Source organism: Crotalus tigris, unplaced genomic scaffold (genome assembly GCF_016545835.1).
Source record: "Crotalus tigris isolate CLP2741 ecotype Arizona unplaced genomic scaffold, ASM1654583v1 scf7180000024445.887990, whole genome shotgun sequence".
Classification (NCBI taxonomy): Eukaryota; Metazoa; Chordata; class Lepidosauria; order Squamata; family Viperidae; genus Crotalus; species Crotalus tigris.
This window is the reverse complement of record NW_024100614.1, coordinates 217,851-243,851: the sequence shown is the minus strand read 5'-3', so window position 1 is coordinate 243,851 and position 26,001 is coordinate 217,851. Positions and strand designations below refer to the sequence as shown.

General features: G+C 37.3%; 1 protein-coding gene across 7 annotated transcripts in view; it reads left to right on the top strand.

Annotated features, from left to right (window-relative positions):
* Nucleotides 1-26,001, top strand: part of STAU2 (staufen double-stranded RNA binding protein 2) — a 181,317-nt gene that overhangs the window by 131,314 nt on the left and 24,002 nt on the right. For 3 of the 7 annotated variants that reach the window (XM_039332043.1, XM_039332051.1, XM_039332050.1), the window contains exons 7-8: nt 1,325-1,393; nt 2,194-2,562. The gene's annotated coding sequence lies outside the window, so the exon portion shown is untranslated. Of the gene's footprint in view, nt 1-1,324; nt 1,394-2,193; nt 2,563-19,951; nt 20,977-26,001 lie in introns of those variants that run through there. The other 4 variants (XM_039332045.1, XM_039332047.1, XM_039332044.1 and 1 more) reach the window with 2 other exon arrangements.

Genomic DNA, 26,001 nt, shown 5'->3' with positions numbered 1-26,001 from the left:
AATTTCATAACTCAATATTGAGAATCTCAGTAGGTGAGTCCCCCTGACTGAACTTCTCTAAGCTTAGAAGTTAAACAGAGTTAGATGTTTGGAGTCTTGGACTTGCAAAGAGCAGGAACTAGTTGTGGCCAGGTGGGCCTTTGTGTTGCTTTAGGTGGCATGCCAGTTGTGCCTGCTCCTGAATTGTGTATCTGTTCCTGGATTGTGAAACCCCTTAGATCACTGGTGTCAAACTCGCCGCGTCACATGACATGTCGCAATGTATCAATGATTTTTTTTGCATTGCTGGAGCGGGGTGGGTGCAGCCTCCGCATGATGCAACCGGCCCATAGGCCAGAAGTTTGACACCCCTGCCTTAGTCACTTATGCCTTAGTTACCTTACAGTTGAATTATTGCAGAGTTCTATATGGGGCTGCCCTTGAAAATCATTTAGAGGCTACAATTAGTCCAGAATGCAGTATTGTAGGCAGTATTGGGCCTGCCTCTATATGCCCATATACTACTGCCCATGAGCTACGTTGATTGCTGCTAAGTTTCCAGGTACAATTCAAGTATTGGTTATTACTAGAAAGTACTTCGTGACATAGTTCAGCTAGTTGAGGGACAACCTGTCTCATATACTTTCTATCTTTGAATTCCTTCAATCAAACAATGGGGATTGGGATTGGGAAGGAGAGCTTCTTTGTGATTCTTTTGTTCTTTGAAATGATAACCCCTCAAAAATCCATGTAGCTCCCATGTAGGTTTTGGGGTAGATTTGAAAATATGACTGTCCTGTCAGACATTGGGGTTGGGTGTTTGTGGCACCCTCTCCATGCTGGGAGTTTTTTTATGTATGGTATATGGATATCTGAACCCTTAAGATTATCTCTCTGTGTATTTCTTTTTTAAAAGTGTAAGCCATAATTCTGGAGTTGGGCAGCCTCTAAATCTTAACACCACAAACAATACCACCAGCTTGCAACCCCTGTGCAGCAGGCTATTATTGTCTACTGCAAAATCTGGGTGGTAATTCTGACAGAAGGGAGGGAGGGAGAAGGAGAGAGAAGGAGTAATAATGATGCCCAATTTATCTATGTTTTATTATTTTAGAAAGGAGATGCTTTAAGAATAACCAAACATTCTTTTTTAACACCTGACATTAAATGGTTTTGTTCCCATAGGCTCTCACACAATTGCTACTTCAGCTTGTGATTTATATGAAACTTTCCTTTCACCTACAAAAGCTTCATTCTTCCTGTATGAACCTGCTTTGTCAGTATTTGCTCTGATTTATGGAAGATTTCAACCAAACAAAATAACTATCCTTTTTCTTTTCATTAGAGCTAATCCCCAGAAAGACACTTTCATCTGCTGATTAGTCATGCCCCTGCAAGCCTCAATAACCTGAGGGTAAGTTATTGATGTGTTAAAGATGTAATCGCAAAGGCTCAAGGCAGCCAAAGAAATCTCACTTTGTTATCTAACCATGGCATCATTTTGAGTCATTTTAACCCTGATAGGAGATCCAAAATGAGTCCATTCATATGGGTGTCTTGATTTATGACTGCAACATCTGGATTTCCATCCTAACTGTGGTCATAAGTCGAGGACTGCCTTAAGCCTTAATTACAATTTTAATTGCTTTTTTATTTCATTTTTATAATAGCATGTTTGAGTGTTCTATGGGCAGAAAGGTGGAACATTTATTTATATGGTTTATATGGTTGCGATCTCACCTAAGTGGCTGTGGGTTTATATATATATATATATATATATATATATATATATATGATATTAATCATACCAAACAACAACAGCAACAACAACAAAAAGAAATGAATTTGAATATACCAGTATGGCTATTCAAATGTAATTAAAAGTACATCTTCTATAATTTCTAATCATTGCAGTGGGAATACACTTCTTTTGTTTTCTCCCTGCCAACCGTTCAGATAAAAAATGCACCCTTAATAATTTTTTTCCAAACTAAACTTGCACAGCTATTTCAACCATTCCTTATAGGACTTGGTTTCCAACCTCCACACTGTTCATTCAGTTTCTTATCTTCTAGACATATTCCAGTGCCCTTAAAATATAGTGTAGGGAAAATTATAGAAAAATAAAATGAGAAAATGAAACATCCAGAATATATTACAGGGCATTAGACAAGGAAGAAACAGAGAAATGACAAGACTGCATCATTTTTACAGGGTCTATGACAACTTTTCCCGGTTATTCTGTAGCTGCATCCTTAGCAAATCTCTTTGGTTCTGCCCTCCACTGGCTCTCAAGATAGAATAGGGCTAATTGGCATAAACTGAAGTCAAAATCATCCTAAATCTCATTCAATAAAGAAGACCAGGAAGAACCCAAGCATTGCACAAAGTATGTATTGCCTATAATGTAATGTATACTCTATACATGTAATATATAAATGTAAGTGTAATGCACATGAATAAATTTGGAAATAATTGTGGACATTTAAATATAAATCCAATCTTCTATCCATGAAATGAAGATAATAATCTCTGTGACTCTTATTGTCCAGCTGCCTGATAACTTGGATTAGGGAGCCCTTTAACTGGATAGCACATTTAAACAATCTGCTTAATGGAACAGAATCCTATTTAGCAGTGTATCTCCACCTCAGTATCTTTAAGGTAAAGATACTGTGCTTCAACTCCCAGATCCTGTAAGCATATCTTAAAGTTGTTCAAGTTGAGAATCATTGCTATAGACAGTAGGAGATATTGCTGAGGTTTTCAGGAATATTCTTAAACATGATCTGCAATAAGGATGGGGATCTGAATCTAAATAGAATGACGATCTAGTTCTGCTCATGCTCTGTTGGGTAAGATTTGGTTGATCCTTAGTGAGGAAAATCTCTGCCTCCTCTGCAAAAATCATCATCATCATCATCATCATCTTCTGTATCACCACTTAGTTCAAGCTCAAAGTGTGGTGGGTGCCCCCTAATGCTCTATGTGGGGCAATCTCAATGGAATGCTTTTGTTTATGCAAAGCAAACCAGGGAGCCAGATTTTTCTTTATATGAAGAAATGTCAAATATCCTCTATCTTCCTTGGGGAAAAGACAAGATATATAAAAGCGCAAGGATGACTTTTGCTACTTTAGGTTACCTCATACTTTCCCACATCTTACTTTCCCTCCCCCCTGGGAAGATATGGGGTTGTACAACCCCATATTGGCATTGTAGAGCTTTTAGGAAGATTCTTAGTTGAGGCCCCTTTGGCAGGATGGCCAACCTGGATGACCAGACTAAGCCTGTGGTCAGTTACAATTACTAATTTACAAGTTATTTTAAAAAAATCCTTCATGGTAATAAAGCTACAGCTGGGATTAGGCTTTTCTAGTTCTCAGCATCAGCAAAGTGTAGTGCCTTTCACACAATGTTGGCTACTGGACCTTTGTGTATCTATTTCGGTATCTCTTTTTTCAATTTGTTTTCTCTGTATTCCCTTATTTTTCTATTCCTTTCCAAAGAAAGACCTCATTCCACAGAGTGCTTTTACAGTAACTGCAATCTAATTATTTTAAATTATCATGTTTGTTTTTCTTATGGAGTTTCAGCGTCATGCTCTGTGGTCCAAGTTCCCATATTTCGTTCAACAAACAAATGACATCTGGTTTCCTTTTACTTGGAAAGAGATACTTCCTGTTGTCTTCCTTCCTTCCTTCTAATGCTAAATTCCTGAAAATATTATATTTGAAAATGATTTTAATCTTTTATCGCACAGCCACGCCACAGAAGGGTTCTTCCTTTACACTCAAGGAACATCTTTTGTCATTTTAGGTTTTGGTAATCAATTCAATGAAAATTGAGTGGAATTTGATCATAGAGTTATAACTCTTAGTCATAAATATGGGAATTTAACAAACCACAATCATTAGTCAAAGAGGTCAAACCAGTACAGAATTTCTTTGCTCAAGAATACAAGTTAATTGCCTTACAGATAAATATTTTAGAAAGGAAAATATTTCATGAACCCCAGATTATTGACCTCCTTTTGTAAAAAGACATGCAAGAACGCAAGTATGCAGTCCAAGTGCTATTTTTTATTAATAAAATTAATGTTTTATTTTCACAAGCTCTAAAATTAAAGACACAAATTCCTTGGAGACTGCAGTTGCATTCTTGTTTTGTTCATGTGCTTTCTGTAGACAACTAGCTGGCTACCAGTTTGAATGCCTCTGATAGCTACCAACTGAGATAAATTAATGGTGGGGAGGATCTTTTAACAGCTACTGGTTATGATGGTTATTTGTTGCTTCCAACAAAAGCCCATTTTTGTGAAGAAGCACTTTGCCATCATGTTCTGCTTGTGGGCTTCCCATGAGTCACCATTAAGAGCCACTGTACGAATAGAATCCTTGATTAGATTGCCCACTAGTCTTTATCAGTACAATCCTTATATTCTTACATTAAGAGAATAAGGAACTAACAGAATTAATGAAAAAGAACAAAAAAAGCAAGGATAACTGAAGTTTTTCTTTTAAAAAATTGAAATAATAAGTGACACATCTAATAATACTCAAGGTCTGAATAATGTTCTGAGCATGTGTCAATATACTGCATGTACCTCCAAATTAGTGGAATGGTGTGAGGACTTAAGATATGCCAATATAACACCACTGCTTCATGAACTACATTGGCTTCCAGTAGGCTCCTTGATACAATTCAAGTTACTATTATCAGTTATATAGCTCTTCACAGCATAGAACCAGGTTATTTGTGAGATTATCATTGTTCATCCTATAAGATTCAATAGAATAAAAGTTTCTACTATTAAATTATGTCATCTGATGAAACTGAGATGTGTCTTTTCTCTTATAGTGCCTGCTCTGTGAAGCAGCATACTCTGTGTGATTAAGACGGTTCTGACTTTGTTGCCTTTTTGTAAGACATTGAAAACTTGTTTTTTTCCTCAAGCATTAAGCCAGGGTGCTCTGTGAGCCTATTTTTAGTGGTTATTGGTTTTGAATAAATTGGCATTGGATGCACTACGTTTTTAATTTTTTTATGATTTGGGAAATTTTAATTCAAGCTAACTGTTTGGTGGGGCCACCAAAAATAATCAATCAGTAGGCAAACTGATTGTACAGAGAATGAAATTGGTCAGAGAATGTTGTCAAAGAGAGTGAAGAATGTTAAAATTAAAAGAGACAGCAAAAATGCACAGCTTTTACAATGTTTTGTAAGTGAATGGAGAAGCCTAAACATAGAGACTCCAATAGAGTATGGAATTAAGAATAAAATTGGGGGAAAAAACTTGATTTGGGATGAAATTAAAGTGACTGGAAGGATAATTTAGAGATTTCTATGAGAATGATTTGTTGTGACAAAAAGTGGAATTTAAACAAATGCTATTAATGTTAATATCTAGGAAGCTTTTTCTTTAGCAATTTCCATCCTTGAACCAGTAGCTCTTGCCCACTTGTTGTGGTGCTTAGTTGATGCCAATCTGCACTGTCTTCAGGGAACATCCTAGCATTGTTCAGCATTCTATATGTCTGTTGATCCATTGGTTGTGACAGTGTCAGATATGAAAGACCAGCTCCATATGTGAAAGTTGATTTATTGCTAAAAGCCTATGCATGGGAATCTTCTCAACTGACAATCAGAACCTGGTTAGAATTAGATAAGGGTCAACATCATTCAAGGGAGAGTTGGATTGTGATCACTTGTGGTTACATAGGGATTCTAGGCTGATCCCTCTTTTCACTCTGCTCCCAGATTCTGCCATTCCTTCTCCTACAGATAGAAATTGATATACCAGTTTGTTGACTGAGCCTCATGGTTAGTCCATGTTCAACTCAGTGTCACCCTTGCAGGAGGGCAGTTTACAGTCAGTCAACAAAGAAGAATATACCTTGATGCTGTTAGTATCTAAGAAGAAGCTGGTAAAAAAGAAATTGAAAACACTGTAGAAAAGTGGGGAAATGGTAATGATGCAGGTGCAGTTTGTGTAGCTGGACAAATCTTAAATTTTAAGGAATGTTAAAATATGGAATGTAATTTGCTTATGGAGCCAGTGGCATCCATAGCAAACCACAATAATGTCAAAATGACAACATGGACTATTCTGTTCCAAACTGAACAGGTTGCTTTCTATACAGTCCAAACAGATAGATAGTTCAGAAGAATAAACAGAAATATAGCCTTTATTCTGGGAATTCTAGACAATGACTTACAGTCATCTGGAGATGCATCCAGAAGCACATGCTTGCAATATTGGTTTATTCCCCAGGTAAATTGACATTGGATTTTCCCCTCTTCTCTTCCTGTGTGTTACATGTTGGCAAGGATCTCCTAACCGTGTGGCTAAGAATCATGCGGCTGGTGAACAAAGGATCCCATCTGGCTTGTGTCCAGGAAGTCTCTCAATGACCTTTGATACTCCTCCCACTGACCCATCAACATACGTAGCATTTAACCCAATAACTGACAGATACTCCAACCCACTGATACCTGCTCTCTAGTTAGTGCTACATAAAGCTATACGTTCCAGAATACTCCCCGCTTGGAAATTTATATTTCCACTACTAAAATAATAAAAACGTAGCATCAAGGCATGCAATACTCATTGTTAACTAACTTGTGCCTAAATAGGTAAAAACTTGGTATCAAACATGCATAACTATTGGTAAATATAAAACATGCACAATTATAACAAAAGGCAAGTGTTACATCAAACAATGCATAAGACAATACATATTTTGAGGTTTGATCTTCTGGTTTAGTCTTCATCAGCAACGGGAACAAATTGGTAATCAGCCTGGTACAAGTGTCTTTGAGTCACGACCTGACTCACGTGGCTTCACGATCTGGACCTCGGCTGGGCAAACTAGTTCATCAAGTGGGTGGGCCCGGTGCGCAAGTCCCATGGGCCAATAGTTCTGGTATGCAGTCTTGTGTCCCAGTGAGACAAGGTCTTCTTCCTGTGAAGGAAACTGGAACCAAATCTGGAACAGAAAAAAAACTGGAACCCAAGCTTCTCAGGAACAAGGGGAACTGGATTCACAGGATACTCAGGAACTGAAGAACATGGAAAGACATAAACAGCTGGATCTGGAAATACAGGAACAGCCGGAGCTGAAGAATCAGGATCAGGAACATCTGGAAACTCAGGAACAACAGCTGGAACTGAAGAATCAGGAACAACAGCTGGAACTGAAGAGGTTCAATTTTCCAAGTTGGTCTTCTTTAGCAACAGGACTAGGTCGGTGATTAGTCTAGTGTAGAGCTAGTTGCTTGTCGTGACTCCTTAGACACCGTCTTAGGTTCTAGGTGTAAGACTGCTGGGTGCCTATCACTGTTGCACAGGTGGCATTTCATCTTAGCTGTGCAGTCTTTGGCTGTGTGATCCATAGAGTCATAGCATTTGAAACATATCCTAGCATTTGAGTAGGGTCTTTCGGTCATCTAGGATTTTTTCCTAAATTCTCTGCAATCATTTAGAGAGTGAAAAGACTTGTGCATTGGGCAAGTCAGGCCTTTTGTAGTTGAAAGAACGCTTCTCGGTATTCGTTTGTCTGGAGACTTTTTGGGGGGAGGTGTGATGTCTGTTTTATACACCGAAAGGGTGGTTCTGTCCATAGCTTGGACAGATCCCTTGGTCTGTTCCAAACTGAACAGGTTGCTTTCTGTACAGTCCAAACAGATAGATAACTCAGAAGAATAAACAGAAATATAGCTTTTATTCTGGGAATTCTAGACAATGACTTACAGTCACGTGGAGATGCATCCAGAAGCACATGTTTGCAATATTGGTTTATTCCCCAGGTAAATTGACAAAGATTAATTTTCCTCTCAAAGCTGCAACAGTTTAAAGAAAGAGAATCAAATTTGTTAGCCTTTTCTCTACATTAACCCTTAAGGAAGTAAAGCAGATACTTTCTTGCAAGTAGTAACTCGATGTGACTAATCTTCTTCAATTGCCTGCAAAGTAATTTCTGAGATAGCAAAGCCAGCGCGTTTGTGTTAAAGACAGCCTAAAAATCCAATGTCAATTTACTATTCTGTTCCAAACTGAACAGGTTGCTTTCTGTACAGTCCAAACAGATAGATAACTCAGAAGAATAAACAGAAATATAGCCTTTATTCTGGGAATTCTAGACAATGACTTACAGTCACGTGGAGATGCATCCAGAAGCACATGTTTGCAATATTGGTTTATTCCCCAGGTAAATTGACATTGAATTTTCCCCTCTTCTCTTCCTGCGCGTTACATGTTGGCAAGGATCTCCTAACCGTGTGGCTAGGAACCATGCGGCTGGTGAACAAAGGATGCCATCTGGCTTGTGTCCAGGAAGTCTCTCAATGACCTTTGATATTCCTCCCACTGACCCATCAACATACGTAGCATTTAACCCAATAACTGACAGATACTCCAACACACTGATACCTGTTCTCTGGTTAGTGCTACATAGAGCTATACGTTCCAGAATATGGACGATTTCTTCATCATTCAAATACTGCCAATATGTATGTCATCCTGACATCTGACAAAAGTATTTTAAATTGTAGCATTTGAATGATTTCACCACTTGCCTCCTTCCCCAGCTACATATGTAGTGACTTGTTCACTGTGTACATGAAGGCCGAATCTATGACTTATAATTAAAACATTGGTGTTACTCTTCTGCTATATAAAGTAAAGGTTGGGATGGAGGTTCTAGTGTTTTTCTAGACATAATAATCTTCATTAATTCATTAATCTTATTTCAGCATATAAACCTTTATTAGTCAGAGTGAAACCTACAGTAAAGCAGCTGAGGGTTTGGACATAGGAGGTACAGAAGCACTACAAGACTGCTTTGAGTGCACGGATTGGGGCATGTTTAAGGAAGCAGCTACTGATAACCAACATACAAATGTTGAGGCGTATGCCACCATGGTGTCTGCATATATCCAAAAGTGCACAGAAGATGTCTGTGTCCTGAAAAGCATTGTTGTGAGGGCGAATGAAAAACTTTCAGCATCTTGCTGACTTATGAGGTCCGCAAGATGCTGAAAGCACAGAATGTGGCTTTTAAATCTGGTGACATGCTGGCACTTAGAACAGCCAGAGCAAATCTGAAAAGTGCCATAAAAGGTGCAAAGCAAGCCCATTGCCAGAAAATTCAGAACTTTTTTCAGGGCTCAACAAACACCAGGCGAATGTGGCAAGGGATCCAGGCCATTACGGATTACAAGGTGGCTCCATCAAGATGCAAGGATAACACAGACTTCCTAAACAAACTGAATGCATTTTTTGGTAGATTTGAAGCATCAAATAGCACTCCTGCTAGGAAAGCTGTGCCTCATCCTGGTGAGTAAGTGCCAAGCTTTGATGTCACCTCTGTCCGGAAAACACTGCAGACAGTTAACATTCGGAAAGCAGCAGGCTCAGATAACATCCCTGGACGTGTCCTCAGGGAATGCGCAGGGCAGCTGGCTTGTGTTCTCATAGATATTTTCAACCTCTCGTTGCAGCAGGCAGTGGTCCCATCATGTTTTAAGATGGCCATCATCTTGCCAGTGCCAAAAAAGTCCACAATTACAGGCCTCAATGATTACAGTCCGGTTGTACTGACATCCATCATCATGAAATGCTTTGAGAAGCTGATAAAGGACACTATTGTATCTAGCCTCCCACCAGCTTTTGACCCACTTCAGTTTGCCTACCAAATCACTCTACGGACGATGCTATTTCTTCCATTCTCCATCTGAGCCTGAAGCACTTAGAGGAAAGAAATATTCATGTGTGTTGCTGTTTGTCGACTTCAGTTTAGCGTTTAACACAATCATTCCCCAGCATCTAGCAGACAAACTGGGCCTTTTAGGCTTAAAGATTCCTTTGTGCAACTGGATTCTTGATTTTCTTACCAATAGGCCCCAATATGCGCGAGTTGGAACAAATACCTCTAATACCATTTTCTTGAGCACAGGTTCTCCTCAGGGCTGAGTCTTAAGTCCGCTGCTGTTTACCCTGTTAACCCATGATTGTTATGCTAGGTTTGCCACCAACCATATTGTGAAGTTCGCAGATGATACAACTGTAGTAGGTTTTATTCAGGATGACAAGGTGGAAGCTTGCCGCAAGGAGGTTGAGGGGTTGGTGAACTGGTGTAAGGAAAACAGCCTAGTTTTAAATACCGGAAAAACCAAAGAGATCATTGTTGATTTCAGAAAAGGCAGGCACAGCCACACTTCTCTGTGCATAAATGATTCACTTGTGGAGATGGTTACCAGCATCAAATTCCTGGGTGTGCAGCTAACGAGTAGGCTGACCTGGTCACTCAATAGTGAGAAACTGGTGAAGCAGGCACAGCAGCACCTGCATTTTCTGTGTCGCATGAAAAAAGCACATCTTCCTTCCCCTGTCCTGACCATTTTCTACAGAGGGACAATCAAGACCATCCTGTCATACATCATCACAGTCTGGTTTGGAGGCATCACTGCTTCAGAAAGGAAGGCGGTGCAGAGAGTGGTGAGAATGGCCGAAAAGATCATTGGCAGTTCCCTTCCTCCCATCCAGGACATAGCACAGAAGCGCTGCTTGAGCAGGGTCCGTAAGATTATCTGGGACACTACACATCCTCTCCACGACCTGTTTACCTTCTGGGAGGAGGCTTCGTGGTATCCGTAGCAGTTTCAGCCAGAGTTTCATTCCATACAGCATTAACCTTGCGAACTCTCAAGCTTCCTCCTTCCGTTATATATTCAAGATGGACAATATTTAATATTTATTTGCTATGTATATGTAGGGATGTGGGTCTATACATATGTTGTTCACAGTATGTTTAGGTGTGTGTCATGTATGTGTTTCACTTTGAGAGCGGGCAACTAAATTTCATTTTTGATGTGTGCCGTTGTGCCCACAGTATAAAAATGACAATAAGGGTTATCTTATCTATCTTATCTACAGCTGGAAGCTTTGGATGAAATTTGATTGAATTAACCAGTGCAGTAACAAATAACAATGCAATCATACATCCAGCATTTTGGATGATTATCTAGATTGAAAGAATTGTGGAAAGGCATATGTGAGCTCCAGTAGCAAAGGAGGTGGCTTTTCTGGTAATGTCAACCAGCATTTTATTTGTAGGAAGATTGTTAAGAACCTATTGTTCCTTCAGGAGTTTCTATGTGATGAAAGTTACTAGAGAAAGTGGAAAGATAGATGGTAGTCATCTGAGGCCTGAAATGTGACATGCAAGTAGAAAAATAAATTCAATTACTATAAGTGAATTCAATGATAGGCAAAAGTGAGGCCAGTTTTCTTCCTAATAGTTTACATAGCAATTAAAGTGTTGCTCAAAGGTAACACTTGAGCTTTCTCAGAAGTGCAAAGGAAACCATGACAGGGAATAAACTGACTCATTTTAGGGGAAGAAATGACCATTTAGGCCATGCCACAAAATAAAATCCAAGAAAAGTGTGCTCCATGGTTCCTACGGAAAGGGAAGGGAAGGGAATGCTTGGTGCAACAAGTATGGCAAGGAGAAAATTAGGTCTTGACATCTGCTGAAATATGGGGACATCAGGAATTATGGAATAGGAAGTAGATAATTTTAAGTAAACTAAAATATTCAGCTGACCAGCTATCACGATAGAACTATGAGACATCCTTCTTCATGGAATAAGAAATATAAAAATAATTTTGGGCAGTTCCCCCCACAAGATTGAATTGGGGAGGTTGCTTGGAGGACATATATAGAACCTTGCAATATGTACCTGTTCCTACAGTATAGGAATGAAATTGCTTCATCTGCTAAAGAATAATTCTTTTGCCTTCTGAGTTTCAGAAATTAAAGCCAATGTTAGAGGTATATCATATAGAATGAAGTCAAATCAAGAAGGTTGAGAGAGGATTGGAAACAAAAGCCTGAGTAAGAGAAAACCCTGCTGTACATTGGGATCCCTTTTAAAGAAGGTCATTTTCCTAAATTTGTAGGAATTTTGCTTCAGAATGAACAAATCAGGAGTAAAATAATAATAGAAGTTGGCAAATATCCCTGAAAATCCAAGGGACCAAGGGCCAAGATAAAATGGATTCTGCTTTGGCAGGATCATCTGAATGCTTTCTGATGAAATATTGTAGTCCATATAATCTAAGCAGGCAGATCAAAGGCACATTTCTCCAGCTTTAAATACAAGTACAATTGATGAAAATGCTACAATATAATTGAAATCATTTCAGTGTGAATAATTGGATCTTCAGAATAAATTAACTAGTCATCAGAAAAACTATCAAATAGCTAACCAATATATTGTGAAATACTTCAAGCATTGCATGAATGGTGAGGGACTTAAAGTAAGCCCAAATGAGATTACTCTGCATTCAAGTTTTCCATGCTGATATTAAAAGCAGTTAAGTATTCATGCTTTTCTTTCATGTGAATCAGGTTTGAAATGACTCTGAGATCTAATATGGGTAAAAGATGTGCCTTTCTAAAATATAGCCATTCTAAAAGCTTGAAAATTAGAGGAACAGACAGTGATTCCTATTAGTTATAAGCAAGCAAGTAAACAAGAGGTTATATTATAATATATATACAGTATATATATAATTTTAATCTCCTTTTGCGATACTATAGGCAAAATATCTCTTTTTCAGTATAGTGCTAAGTATCATGTATCTTAATAAACTCTAGTATTTTTCATTCATGTTTTCTGGGTTTGTGTTTATGTTTCTTCAGTTTTTTTTTATTAATTATTGGGTTTTAAGGTATTTCTTTCCAATACTTTTGAGGGGGGGAGGTTTGCATTACCATCATCTACATTTGGCATATATTTTTATGTTTTATCTATCTAGATGATTATAGATAGTCATATGTACCATCTACTGTATATTTATTTTATAGATTTGTTTTATCCCACCTTTATTACTTTACAAAACAACTGTTGACCCCTTGGGTCATTGTCTCAGAGACATTACCTTACCAGTTTTCTCAGTGCCTTCAACAATGGCAGAGCTTCTAATGTTTTTCAAAAAAGTTCTTAAAAATTTAGGGAGATATTCAGAGATATACTGTAACTGCCTTGAAAGTTGTCCATGTTGAACTTTACAGCATTGTCAATCAGGAGCTGGCCACAGGAAATGTTTTATGATATTTGCTTTATAATAATTTTTATATCATAAAGTAAAACATTATAACATTTGCTAAATTTTAATTCCATTGGAATCATGGGTCTTGAATTTTGGACACATTTGGTAAATTAGCCCCTTTGAAGTACCTTGGTTGAAAACATTTTCCCTGAATACTTAACTGCTTTTAATATCAGCATGGAAAACCTGAATACACTGTTTCACCTAGTTAAAGTTTACAAACACAAAAGTTTTACTAGTATATAAATACCTCAAGGTGGCAAACATATGTAATATTACTTTGTCCTCCTATTTTCCCCACAACAACAACCATGTGGGGTGGGATGGACTGAGAGAGAGTGGCTAACTCAAAGTCACCCAGCTGGCTTTCATGTCTAAGGTGGGATTAGAAGTCACTTTCTCTTGATATCTAGGCCAGCACCTTAAGCACTACACCAAATTGATTCTTAACGTATAGAACATTTTATACCAGTTTTCTTTTAAATTGTAGCTTGGATTAAATTTTATTAGGGTTTCCCCCCCCCCAATAGTTCTCCATGTTGGTCCACTGATTACTATAGATGGAATCTATGTGCAATTTGGAAGTCCTCCTACTCCCTTTCTAGTTCACACAAGAACAAAGTAAGGGAGGAGAAAGCACATGCGAATTTGCAAGATTCTGTAACAGTTCCTGTTGCAATAAAAGTGAACTTGACCTATAAGACATTGGTTTCTTAGACTAGTCTATCTTATTGGACTGATACTGATCCTGGGGACCTGGGTCTATGGTTGAGCCCATATCAAGTTGGTTGCCCGTATGTTGTATATATTATTTATTGATAAACATATCAATTGATTAATGTTGATTAGAACTGCTTAATTCTATCATTGATATTCTACTATTCAGAGATCTTATTCATTCATGTTATGTATATTGGGAAATATAAAGCCTGAATGCATTGGGAGTGGAAGTACATATTATGAAACAAAAAGAAATGGATTGAAAGGTGCTGATTGACTGTGCACTAAATAGAAAAGTGAATGATTGGTACAAAAGAAGTACTTTGAGAATCACATGATAAACATATGAAAGAAAAGTGAATAGGTTGAAAGGAAGAGAGTGACTGAAAAAGTTGTAATTTTGGATAGAGTTCATAAGGTTCTCAAAAAAGAGAAAAGTCAAGTTTATAAGACAAAGGGCAACAGAAAGTAAATAAAAAATTAAGAAGTTTAGGATATGTTTAGGTTTGTAATATAAAAAGGTATGGAAAAAGATAGTGAATGTGATAGTGTAAATTATATTTAATTACATTTCCTTTTCTCAAAAGTTAGCATAAATTATGTGTTCCTGTTTATATAATGAACTGAAATTTTAACAGCATTATCCTTTTATGGTTTTAGTGTATAGATATTAATACACATATAAGAAAAAGTAGTACATTAAAATTAAACCTCAAATTTAATACCCCTATTTGTAAGGTTTGAAGCTAGAAATTTGGGGATGCCGATTTGTGGGCCAGAAAGAATTGCTGTATAAACAATGAGCAGATGTCTCCAGTGAGCTTGGTTACCATGTTCTCCAGTAAATAGATCTTCCGTGTACATAAGCCATCTTTTTTTGGCAAAATACAGCAATTCATCTAGTTGTATTTGTGAAGCTTCTGCAATCATCAAGTTCCTACATAAAGGACTGGGTATCTGTGGTATTAAGATTTAAGATTTAATGCCAAGCCTAGCATGAAGACTAACATTCTAGACAAATCTCATTATTACACCTGAGAACATCTTTATGATGGATTTTTTTTGCAATTGAAAGTTAATTCCTGTGTTAGGGGGAAATGTTATCATGACAATATATTTCTACAGGCATGTTTTCTTCACAGTTACATATATCCCCATATCAGATAAAGTAATAATTGCAAAACAATTATGAAATGTGGAAAACAGCCTTTGGAAATCTCCATTTATTATAACCATAAATACTTCTTCAACTCATCCTCCTTTTACCATCCTTAAATAATTCCCTTACCCAGATTCCTTGATACATTTCCTCTCAGAGGAAAACCTGGGGAAATTCCCTGAGGTGAACTGAGTTCTATAAATGTTTTTCCCCCATTTCGCATTCCAGCTTGGAGTGTTCATTGAAGATAAATCTCTTTGTCTATGGAGCTTATCTTAAATTTGGCATCCTGTTATAATGCTAAGCACCACATGGGAACAAACTCCATAGTAAGACTTTACTAAGAATTTTTTTTTTTTTAGATACTGAGGAATTTTTGTCACTGTATGCAGTGATAAAGGAACTGATATATTACTTCACAAAATACCAGACTGTCTAGTAGGCGGGAAAAATTCCAGTATTTGTATTATCACTTTGCTGCTCATTCATAGTTTTGCATCATTTTCTGTAATGTGAAAGAAAAACCCAGCTGAAGCATTTTTCTCCCTCCTTAACAGCACACAAACACCCACACACTTTGTAGTTGGAAGATACAGTCATTGCTTATTCAGAATAGAGGCCAAGGTCCATTCGAACTATCCTGCCAAAAGACAATATGCTGGCTTTTCTTTTCTGATTCATCAGCAACCAATCAAATAGCATTGTTTTTACTATAATCTTGACAAGTGGAGGGAAATTCTCCATTTTCTTGTAAATTTGTAGTTGCATAGTTATGTTGTTAAATGTTCTTCGGTGGAAGTACTTTGATAATTAACAGACTCTGCTTTTTAACGTATAAATCAAGATCTTAACTCTAGTGGAACAGTGAGAACTCAGCTCTGTGTCCCTCTATTTCCTATGCTGCCACTGATTTTTCTTCCTTAGAAAAGCTTGTTCAATGCCATTTCAATTCCTGCTCAAGAAATATAAATAGTTATTAGTTTTATGCACATTTAAATGTGACTCGAGGGTTGAATAAAAATCATCTGAAACCATCAGAGCTACCAGTAATCTGACAGAAACACAAAGCGTTCTTGCTATACGCTTACAAAATTATACAATGATTGCTAGGAATTCATTCATACTTCTATTTTCATCTCTATGTTTCCCCAGATCCTATTTAGATACTAACAAATTCACATAGAAAAAAAATGGTATGGCTCTCTATGCACAACAGTAACATCATAGTCCTTATAGAAGTAATACTTTCTCTCTCTCTCTCTCATTTATTGCACTACTGTTACATGGTACCTTAGATTTTACAACACAGGATGTTACAAAATCTCAAGCTCACCTCTGTATTACTTATTTTAGGTTGGTCAGTCGTATGTACAGAAGAATAATTGTGTTAGGTATGGATTTCATGCCCTCCTGTAATAAATGGCATATAGCTGTGTGAAGAAGGAATGTTGAACAAGAGAAAGCAAGGAGGTTTATTTTATGATAGATTGTCTCTTTTTTTTCAAAACAGATATCTTAAATAATATACTGTTCTTAAATCGTAAATGGGAGCTATTCTGAGGGAAAGCAACAACATATTGAATTTGGTAATAATGTTGTACTGTACTAGATTGGTAATATTGTCCCCATAAAAAGCAGATAGCATAATTCTCACTGATCACAGACCTACAGAGATTAACACATGGCCTTTCTCTGTGAAGCAGAGGTGATAACTAACAGTCCTATGTCCATAGACAATCAAAGAATCTGAACTGAAATGGGTTATTTAGGCCAGGGCTTTTCAACCGGTGGTATGTGTACCACCAGTGATACATTGGCACCTGGCAGGTGGTACATGGCCATGCCCAGTCTAGCCAAGTCTAGCTGGGGAAGGAAAGAGCCAAAGCAGTGCAGCGCAGGACTTGCTGTGAGAGAGTCCTCAGGAGTTGCAGGGCGGATGGGGCGAACCAAAGGCCCCAGGATCAGGACTTCCAGCTCACCCGGAAGAGAAAGGAGGAGTAGGGGAGCGGAGACAGGAGAGGCTATAAAAGGAGGCAGTTTTGGCAGGAGAAGGAGAGGGAAAAAAAGGATGCAGCTTGGGAAGATAGTCAGCTGGAGCTGCACTGAAGGGAAAAGGAGGTGGGGGGAGAGGAGAGGAGATCAAACAGGCCAGCCGGGAGCCGATCTACAACTTCTGTGGCAGCCATCTGTGCTGGGCGCACACAAAGGTGGCAGCAACAGGCAAGAAGTGCAGTGGGGGAGGAATCACCCTCCATGAGGAATGAAGAAAGGCAGCATCAGCTGGAGGTGAGGCATGGAGGGAGGGAGGGAGGGAGGGAGGGAGGAGATGGAATGAGAAAGAGGGAGGTAGAGAGCAGGAGGGAGGGAGGGAAATGGAAAGAAAGGAAATGTTGGAAGAAAAAGCCAGAGGCTTGCTTTCCAGCCAGGAGGCTATACCTTTAAGAGAAAAGAAAAAAAATTGCAGCCCTGCGGTTTGAAATAAGCGAGAGGAAGCTGGCTGCTCAAGAGGAGATGTTTATTGGCAGAAGTGAAGTGCCTTTTCAGCAGTTCGGTTCTGGATCAGCTGAACAACAAACCGGAGAGTGGAAGGATTCTTATTTTGTGACTTTGAAGTTCTGGGATTTGTGCAATGTGGGCTTTGTGTTCTTAAGAAGTGTTTGGCAATTTCTATTGTGGCTTATGGTTTGTGTTGGATTTTGTGTTTCTAATTCTTCTGCTCTGCTATTGTTAGCTGTAAGTTTTGCTGCAAGGGATTTTGAAGTATTTTTGTTCTGAATGGATTTTGCCTATAGCATTCCTTTACTTATGAAGGGAGCCATTTGGGGAGGCTGCCTTAGCTGGCAGCCAGTACTTGCTACATTTTTGTTTTCTTAAGTGCCAGCTGCCAGCCAGTACTTACTACATTTTTGTTTTCTTAAGTGCCAGCTGCTGGCTCCTTAACTTTCCTTTCTAGCCAGCAGCTAATTCTTAAAGGGGAATGCAGCTTTTTAAGCTAGTTCCCTCAGTGGCTTGTCTTTTCTGTCTCTGGAGGCTTTTCCATGTTTGATAAATATATGGCAGAGGGAAAATATGGCAGGGGGGGGGTTCAAATTCTTTCTTCAGAAGGAAGGAGATGGGAATGAGAAAGAGGGAAGCAGGGAAGCAGGGAGGGAGGGAGGGAGGGAAACAGGAAGGAAGAGGGAGGGAGATTGGAATAAAAGGGAGGGAGGGTCTGAAGGAAGTTCCGTCTTAGCACTTGGCCAACAGCAGCCCTGCCATTGACTTTGCTTGTCTAAAGGTTGCAAAAGGGGATCACATGACCCTGGGACACTGTGACCATCATAAATACGAATCAGTTGCCAAGCATCCAAATATAAATCACATAACCCTGGGGATGCTGCAACGGTCATAAGTGTGAAAAATGGTCATAAGTCACTTCAATGCCATTGTAACTTTCAACAGTCACTAAGCAAATTATTGTAAGTCGAGGAATACCTGTACTTTATCACTTTTTTCCTTTTTTTTGTCATCAAGTTTTTAACACCTTGCTAGTGGTACTCGAATATTGTCATATCCTAAAAGTGGTACAGTTGGTGAAAAGATTGAAAAGCCTTGATTTAGGCCATCAGATCCCACCTCCTATTCCTATTCAGTGCATAAATCTAAATTAAAGTTGGTGTGAAAGATGGCAATATACACATCATCTGAAAACATCTCCACTATTTCCTTTGGCAATTGATAACATTGTTAAATACTCAACACTAGAAGTAGAGCCCAGAATGCAGGCAAACTATTACTTCCCACATTATCAACTGTGCTAATGCAATGCATAGCTTTACAAATTACAATTAGAAGTGCCTTTCAGTCCACTTTCACAATCACTGTTATTTGTCTCTTCCACATAATATTCTCCATAGGAAGAAAAAGACAGATTAGATATTACCAATGTGCATATTTCCACCCACTTTTTGACCTTACTTCATTTATTTCAGCCCTGCCCACTAATGACATTATCTTGCAACAGACTACACATAAAAGGAAGGGACTACTAGTCCTTAATTTAGAACTTTTCTATACATAACTCCAGGACCCCTCATTGTGATGAATGCTTTGCTAGGAAACTCAAAGAAAACTGTCAATATAAATGTGTCACTTTGTATAAACAGAACCTAAATTAAAAAGTTGGAAACATTTAAAAGATGGAAAATTTGTTTTGATTTTTTCTTATTAATTACATCTATTTGTTTTAATTTGATTCCAGTCTGAATTAATAATAAAATATTGGAAACAAATGGTAGCCCAATGCAGAATATAACTACTGCCTGATTCATAACATGAGCGCCAGTCAATCTATAGACAAAACTTGTTTGATCCATGACTGTATTTTTAAAACAGCCTCTTAACTATGTTAACCTTTCCCTATCTTTAAGGGTAATTTTCATTTAAACAGGATCTCTCTCTCTTTTATTTTTATTTATTTGTATCCTGCCTTTATTATTTTTACAAAACTCAAGGTAGCTAACATATCCAACAAGACTTCCTCCTCCTATTTTCTCTACAACAGGAACCCTGTGGCCCAAAGTTACCCAGCTGGCTTTCATGACTAAAGCAGGACTTGAACTTGCCATCTCCTGCGTTCTAGCCTGATGCTTTATGCATTTTTTTCCTTTTTCCTGAACCTAGAGAAAAACTCAGAGATGTCTCAGTTGCTGGAAGCACTTTAAAAATGTTCATAGAACATGAATGACTTATGCTCTAGTCTATGCCATATGGAGATATAGGTTGGACTATGACTGTCCATTCTAGTTATTCTAATTCAATTTAGAATTTAAGATCCTGCATTGAAACTAAACTTGGGGAAATTCAGTTAAACTATGGAATGTATTGTTATCAAGTATGACAGTAGTCACCAAATATAGCTAATCTTAAAAGGGAAGTGGACAATTCACTTAATATGGCACTATTAATTACTAACTACTGTCTTCTGAATTACAGGCAAATAAAGCAGCATACCGAAAAAATCAACTGTTGGTGAGCAGAACCTGGAGTAAATAGATCCTAAATAGGATTATACTCATAGGCATGGGAGGCATAGGCCTCTCATATGGAAAGAAGCCTGTGAATATTTGTATTTTGTGTTAATCTGATGAAATTACTCCTCTTGGACAGTAAACCAGGAAAGAAACACAGACCCGCACACATACATGCAGGAACAGGAAGCATCAGCTGCTATCAAAATTTCCCAAAGGGTTTTTAGCATTTGCTCATTTTCTCAGACCTGGTGCAGATTTAATTTGTGTTATTCCAATATATCTCTGTCCTTCAACTTGTTTAGTTCAAGAGTGTTCAGCATGCTAGACTGTCTTCTGGATTTTATGCGAAAGGGCAAATTTAGTAAATACAGTAACTAACTGTATTGAATTTTATTTATACACCATTTATACACCAAAAAGGTCCCCCTAAATTATGTTCAGGCCCGGAGCTTAGACTCCCTAGATGGATCCTAGAACTTTTAAAAATATTGTGCTATTTAATTGATCAGATCAGGCAAAATCAAATAAAGTAGGAAACCGGCAATCCCAGTTTTTAGGAAATGTGATGATGTGTGAACTGTGGGAGAACTGCTGATTCACCCAAATTTTGGCTGTTTTAATGGAATGCAGGGCATGAAGGTAATCACCAAATAAAATTTTGTTCTTTCAGCTTTAGAAAGTTAAATAATAACAGAAGAAAAAAGATATTTACTAATTTTCTAATTATAATTAATAATTATAATTAATAATGAGATTTGAAGACATCCACCTAAGAGTTCTTAAAGAGTTCATTTGTGAAATTGCTAATCTTCCAGCAGCAGTGTCCTACGGGGGGGAGGGGGGAGTATCAAAAAGTCAAAATGACAATCGTGGAAACATGATAAAAACTCTCTCCCTTTGTTTGTATGATCAAGTTATCACACAACTGCTTTTGACAGTTCTTGTAGAGGTTGACACCACTGCCTGAAAGCAAAAAAAAAAAAAAAAGCCTTTAAAATTGGGGTAGATGGTAGTTTTTGTTGTACCAGTTTCTAAAAAAGATCTAGAATTGATCCAGGAATTTGAAGATTAGAAAATTGTTTTTAGAAAACTGGTGGGTTAAGCATTAAGAAGAAAAAAACAATGTTAAAAGAAAATCAACATGATTTCTATAAAGATAAATTTTGCCTTAGCAACTTTTTTGAACTTCATTAGGCATATAAACAGAGGAGACTTTTCAGTTACTGTATTCTTGTATTTTCAAAAAGCCTTTGATAAAGTTCCTAAGAAAAGGCTCTTGCAAAAATTTAAGGATTATGGATTCAGAGGTCCCCAACCTTTTGGGCACTAGGGCCTGGTGCCATGGAGAAAGGTTTTTCCATAGACCAAAGGGGGTGTGGTTTTGCATATTGCCTGCATCCTGCAGATGGGACTTTGCTTGTTTGTGCGCCTGGTTGCTGGCATGCTGTGGACCGATGCCGGTCCACGGACTGGAGGTTGGGGACCCCTGGATTAGAGGATTTGTTCTTTTATAGATTGTTACCTGATTAAAAATAGAAAGCATACAATATTAAAAACAACAGAGGGATTTTTTTTTTCAATTGGGGAAACACGAGGACAGGAACCTTACTAAATTGCCTTGATTTTGAAATAATCAGTGAACTGGAAATTTGATGGATGTAACTAAACTATTCAGGATTGTAAAGTCCAAAATTTACTGAAATTATCCAGAAGGATCTTATTCCAGAATGCTTTCCAACAACCAACAGATCCAATTTGGTATAGTATTTAAAGACACTGGGCTAGAAACCAGGATAGAATGATTCCCCCCACCTTGGACATGAAGCCAGTTGGTTGTCTTTGGACCAATTAATTTCTCTCAGTCCCAGGAAGAAGGCACTGACAAATCACTACCAAGATATTGCCATCAAAAGTACACATTTACCCAGGAAGTCACCAGATGTCAAGACTAATTTGAAAGCCACAAACGCACACAAGTACAAGCAAAGGGCAAATACAATTGAGTTTAGGTAGGTGTGAGTAATACACATTGGAGAAAACTGTCTAACTTTATATATACAGGTGGAGCCTGAGTTAACTATAACTAACCAGAAAAAAGTTCACAGGGATTGTAATGGGTCACTCAGAAAAGGTGTCAGAAAGCAAATGAGGCTGTCCACATTGTAATGCCCTTATACAAATCTATGGTACATCCATAGTGTGGTCATATTTGAAAGAGAATACAATACGATATATTTTAAAAAGCTATATAACATATTTATAACCTCCTTTTCTACTTGACTGCTTGACATCCATATGCTTTACATCTATTTTAAATATATTTTAAATTTAAAGTATATTTATATACTTTATACATTTACTTTAAATTTGTTTTATCCTCTTTTCTAACTTTTTTAATGAGACATTTTTACTTAGTAAGTGGCTGCTATAAAGCACATAGTTTTAAAAGATTAGCAGGGGCTCTTACCAAATTTGAACACTTTGTACTCTTCTAAAATATTTCACCAGCTTTAATTGTACTTCTAGCCCAATTTGTAGTGCTCAGCTTGTATTATAAAGCCCTATATTGTATGGAACTAGGATTTCAGGGCAGGCTTACTTCCATCCTTCCTTTTCACTTCTATCTTATGGTGAGATCCTTCTCCAGATAACCAAGACTTAACACTATGGTGCCTGGTAACAAGAACAAAAGCTTTTTTTTCAGTCAGGGCATCCTGGTTTTCAAATTCATTGGTCTATACTTATTCATTTGAATGTTCTGTGCTCTGAGGGATTTATTATTCATTATTTGTTGTTTCGATCAGTTGTTTTGCATGGTGCTTATCTCTACTGTATTTAGTAGCTCATTTAGTAAGAAATATAAAAAAGATCAGCATGAATATATACCATTATTATTATTTATATTCTTTATAAGTATTTAATTTAAGGATAATTTTTAAAAGATCTGGCAATCATGAGTACTCAATAGTGTCACTGATGCCTTAATGATCAGTTAAACTTTTTATTATTTTACCTCTCTTCTAGTACAACTCCCTGCTCAAGCAGGAAACTCTATACCATTTCAACAAATGATTCATTCTGATCTCTTCTTAAAAACCTCCAATGTTAGAGCACTCACAATTTCTGGAGGCAAGGCGTTCCACTGATTAATTAAAAAGTGGAAAAAGAGGTGAGTTCTTCAGATAGCCACTAGTATGGCTAATAGGGAATATCTACCCCTTAACCATATAATAACTTGTTTACAATCAAAGGAAACAATATCTGCTGGAACTGTACATAAGTGTCAGGAAGGGCATCTGGCCAGTAAATGCTCAGCTCCATCCAGCTACCCTGATTCTACCCCAAATAGGAACTACAGGATCGTAAAAATGGAGCTTATAATCATAGAAAGTGTGCAATGCTCATTATCATTTTCCTTTTACAAGCCTCCAAACTGAAACAATAGTTTTAATTAACTGTAAGTTTGATACAGGTTCATCTTGTGATAAAGAAACTGAACATATAATCTTTTGATTTAAGGTTCTAACATTCAAAAAGACACATCTAACATTTATAAATTTCACCTGGTTTAATAATTATTCCTCCTTTTTAGAGTTTTGACATGTCACTGGAATTGTGTGCCTATGTGTGCCAGGTGTATGCAAAAGAGAGAAAGTGTAACTGGCAAACTATAATTACTGAGGTTTGAGGCACTGCAATTAAACTAGTATAAAATCTATACAGGTTTATAGAACTATAAATTCTTTCTATCCTGAAACTGCCACTAAACTTAGATTCAAATATTATTAAAGGAAGCTGAGGTAAGAACAAAGTTGGAGAAATCCCACCTCACCTTCCAAGTATTCTTTTAAAGTAAAAGTTTGGAATGGAACATGGCAACAGAACTATAGGATTTCCAGAAGAGTTTAGCTGAAGAGTAACCAGAAAGTATGATTATAGCTGTCATGGAACTTTTAGTGATCTTTAAATGAATCTCAACCTATTTATAGATCTATCTATAGAAAATGAAAATTTTCAGAGCAGAATAGGAAGGCCCAAAGGTTTACAGCAGAATCAATCCTCTAGGATCTCCTCAAAATAAGATATACTGATTTTAGTGTAGTTGGCATGAATATTCAGTCTCAGTCATTTAAATCTTAACTTACCGTTAAGTATTTACACAGACACATTTAGAAATTCTTCTCCATTTGTCAGCCTTTTGGGGTAAACAATTCTTCTCAAACTTTAGTTATAATTGTCCTTGACCAATGTAAAGAAATTTCTACAAACACACATTATGATTCATCAGGAGGAGATGAGGGAATATCAAATAGTTTCATTGTTAACTAGGCACCAAGAGTAGAATTATATCAATTTGTGGTAATGTTTAGACACCATTTTAGTCTGGGCAGCCACATACCTTGATTTTCGTTCTGAATCACAGTGGTCTACAGTTCAAATAAAATGCCCCAAAGATTTAGCATAATATTCCCCATCTTAAGCTACATGTCAAATTAAAATCTTGGAGGGAGTTATTCAGTTATCTGGTAGATTCAGCACATGCAGTTAACACTATCTAAGTATAAATATGAAAAATGTATAGTGTGGTCACTGTCTTATGTAAAGGTATATCCGCATCCCTGAAGAGTTAAATGCATTTCGGTATTTCCTTTTATCTATTTGTTAATGGTATAGTAACATTTTTTTTTCAGGTATATTTCTCATTTATAATTTTTCAATGTATGTTAGAGAAATAGACCTGCTTTTCAATGCAGCTGCAGGTTTCTCTTTTGTGATTTCAAGGAATTGCCTAATACATTCTTTTGATTCAGCTTTGGTCACCAATCAACCAATCACAGATGGAAGGGACAATCAGTCATCATGAACAGATACCTACACATTTCTATTGGAAACTGTGTAAAATAAGCATTTCCAAAGTTTCTTAAATGCTGCGTAGTCTATTTGGATGGTATTCCATTATATGCACTCTCCTTCTTCAATGTAAAGAATGTACTGATACTTTTGAAGAATAGGCCAAACTTTCTTGCTTTAAGTCAATTATAAAAACACATCAATAAGGATGGTTTGGCAGATCAGCAAATATGGAAAATAATTGAATATTGAATATTCTTGCTTTGACATTTATGGTGTGAGAATTAGGATATGAGATCAGAGGGATGTTGGGAAGATTCGTGTCCTTTTCAGTTTATTATTTAATTCAATATTATAATAATAATTTAAAAACTCCTCTGAGTGGACTTTGTTTGATAGGTGTGTTTAGGATGAAGATTATATAAAAGTCAAAGGAATACGTAGACTTTCTGTGCTAGGGTTGAGAGCAGAAGTGAAAGACTTGGAGGGTCTGTCCTTAAATATTGCAATTATAGTTCCAAAGATTGATATTGTGCTTCATTACATCTATTGGGTATCTGGTTACTGGCCAAACATCTTCTCCTTTAGATTTATCAGTTGCTATGAATTCTGCAAAATGGTCTGTGACTGTTTTCATTCACTGTGATAGATAGATATGTGCTGTATGTTAGGTGTATATGACCAGCCAATTCAGACTTGCAAGGTTGGCAAATTCAATTAAACAATGCAATCTATCAGGATCCCAAAAGTGGCACCCTCTGTAACAATGACTATCCCTTGGAATGAGGTTCTCTGGAATTCAAAGGGCTCCAGGTCTGCTGTTACTCAGAAGGGCCATGTAAACCTGGCTCTTCATCCAGGCCTTTGGTAAGTGACAGTGGGATCCTTTGTATCTTTCATTCTTGCCAGTTTTAGTCTTTTTCTTCTTCTTCCTTTTAAATGTAATATTGTATTATCTTTAATTGTTGAAAGCAACCCAATTTTAGGGGAGGGGGGGGGTTTGGTGGCATGGAAGCTTAATAATAAATAGGTGATACTGTCTACAAATTCCAAAATTGGAAATTCCATAATTGGTTCAAACTCCAACCTTTTCCTGCAAAATGAATGAATGAACGAACGAACGAATGAATGAATAAAACAACCTTTTGTGGAAAGAAAAAT